This window comes from Salvelinus sp. IW2-2015, linkage group LG4p (assembly GCF_002910315.2).
Source record: "Salvelinus sp. IW2-2015 linkage group LG4p, ASM291031v2, whole genome shotgun sequence".
NCBI classification, from domain to species: domain Eukaryota; kingdom Metazoa; phylum Chordata; class Actinopteri; order Salmoniformes; family Salmonidae; genus Salvelinus; species Salvelinus sp. IW2-2015.
The window spans coordinates 7,191,908-7,194,388 of NC_036841.1; the positions used below are offsets into that span (position 1 = coordinate 7,191,908).

Consider the following 2,481-nt stretch of genomic DNA (forward strand, 5'->3'; position numbering starts at 1 on the left):
AGATGAGGATAGCAGAGTGCATGTTTACGAGCGCGAGTGCTGGACTTGGCAGGCCTGAACGCTCCTTCAGTGTCTCACAGTTCATCACAGCTCAGTGTCTGGGCCCTGACTCAACCCGTGTCTCTTACACACAGTTTACATGGGGGGGCTGTCATGCACCCAACCAAACCCCCCACTACCCCCATACTGCACCTATCCCTGTTCACCCCCACCCCTCTCTCTATCCCTAACCTCCCTGGTTTACTGTACCCCTACCTCGTATACCCCTTTGTGGCTGCACAGTATCTGTCTTATTGTTTGAAATTGTGCATTGATTAAGTACAGTACTACCAAATACTTTTTTTTGCCATTTACTCAACAATCTTTCTCTCCGTCTCTCTCTGACTTCCTCTTTCCTTCTCTCTCTCTCTGTCTCTCTGTTTGTCTCTCTTTCTCTGTCTCTCTCTTTCTTTGTCTGTCTCTCTCTCTTTCTTTCTTTGTCTGTCTCTCTCTCTCTCATTCTTTGTCTGTCTCTCTCTCTCTTTCTTTGTCTCTCTCTCGCTTTGTCTGTCTCTCTCTTTCTTTGTCTGTCTCTCTCTCGCTTTGTCTGTCTCTCTCTCTGTCTCTCTCTAGTGGTCGTATGTGTTGGAGAAGCCTAACACTGGTCAGCAGACAGCACGCAGCTCACGGGGACTTGTGGGAACGGACACGTCATCTTCGCCTACATGGTGGAGCAGCGCTGGGAGTGGAGGAGCTTCGAGATCACCCTCACCAAGAGGAGGACCATGCAGGTAGAATACGCAGATCACCCTCACCAAGAGGAGGACCATGCAGGTANCAAGAGGAGGACCATGCAGGTAAAACGCACAGATCACCCTCACCAAGAGGAGGACCATGCAGGTAAAACGCACAGATCACCCTCACCAAGAGGAGAACCATGCAGGTAAAACGCACAGATCACTCTCACCAAGAGGAGGACCATGCAGGTGTTTCAGGTTCCTTATGCCATATGATTGGTTAAACCTCCAGAAAAAGTCTTAATCTTTACTTCACCTAAGAAGCCGAACAGTCCCCGAGCCTAAATGAATTAATGAGACAGCTAACTGAGGGTGAATGGGCCGGTGTGAGAGGCAGACGCTAGTGAGGTGAAGTTAACAGGCTATTTAAAGGGCCAGACTATTCCCCAGGCCTGGGTACTTGTGGCTATACATTATGCTATAAGCCTCCCAGTGTGGACCAGTGACAATGGCTAGCCTGTATAGCAGCCTCCRTCACAGAGTGTGTTTAAACTTCAGAAACCACAAGGTAGCGTTTACACGCGGTCGACACACCCCCGTGCGCACACACACTGTAACGGACACACACACGTGGATAAACGCATACRCACACACACGTGCACTCTCACCATAGACAGCCGTCACTGAGCACTGTTTGCGTTAACCAAACAAACCTGGGTCTTCAGCCATTTATTTTCAGCCTTGCAGGGKTTTTTTCTCTCCCCTCTCATTCTGTCTCGCTCTCCCTCTCTTTTTTAAAAGTGCACATCTGCCAATGGTTTGTGAATCAGGCGGCTAAATTTACCACTTCGCGGTTAAACATTTTTATTCCTGGTTGTTTGGTGAGTAAATTTGGGTTGTTAGTGGGGGTTAAAGAAGGATGATGTTTAAACCCTTAAATAAATACCCACCACACCTTTTACCTGCTGGTGGAAAACCACATTTCATTCATTCGTTCACAGGGGAAATGTGGAAGAACATTTTTATTCCAACGGGTGAAAAGAGTAGAAACACACAGACGCGGACGTACGTATACACACCAGGCATTTCTGTCCCCTTCTGTCCTATGCTTAGACATGGGCTATTTCCTGTATATATCAACAGTTAATCCACTCTGGAGTTTACTCTGGAGTGCCTCCATACCGACTATACATCTATGAGTGTCTCAGAAAACATGTCCTGTGTGTGTATGCTGTAGTCTGTTTGTTACAATTAGTTTGTTAGTATTTCAGATTATTTGTTACTCAATGTGTTTGTGTGTCAAGATCTGAGCTACATGTGCATGTTTCTGTGTGTGTGTGTTGTGTGGTGTGTGTGTGGTGTGTGGTGGTGTGGTGTGTGTGTGAGGTGTGTGCTGTTGTGTGTGGGTGTGGGGTGTGTGTGTGTGTGTGTGTTGTGTGTGTGTAGCTGTGTGTGTGTGTGTGGTGTGTTGTGTTGTGTGTGTGTGTGTGGTGTGTTGTGTGTGTGTGTGGTGTGTGTGGTGATTGGTCGTGTTCCTAAACAGTCTCTCTCTATCCATCACCCCAGCGGTTGAGGAACGTGGTGGATAGATGGCTAGGGATGTTCCCGGAGTTCCAGAGGACCAGGGTCACCGAAAGGCCTCTCTGGCCGCACGGTCAGCCTAGTGGTCCTGCCAGTGGCCTACGCTCTGCCCAGTTGCTTAAGAACTGGAACACCCCTCTTTATTCTTGACCTGAAGGAGGGGACGGCGTCAGCCTCATTGTAC

The 2,481-nt window shown here is 48.4% G+C and overlaps 1 pseudogene; it reads left to right on the forward strand.

Moving 5' to 3' along the window:
• Nucleotides 1-2,481, forward strand: part of LOC111956955 (intraflagellar transport protein 80 homolog) — an 83,691-nt pseudogene that overhangs the window by 54,192 nt on the left and 27,018 nt on the right.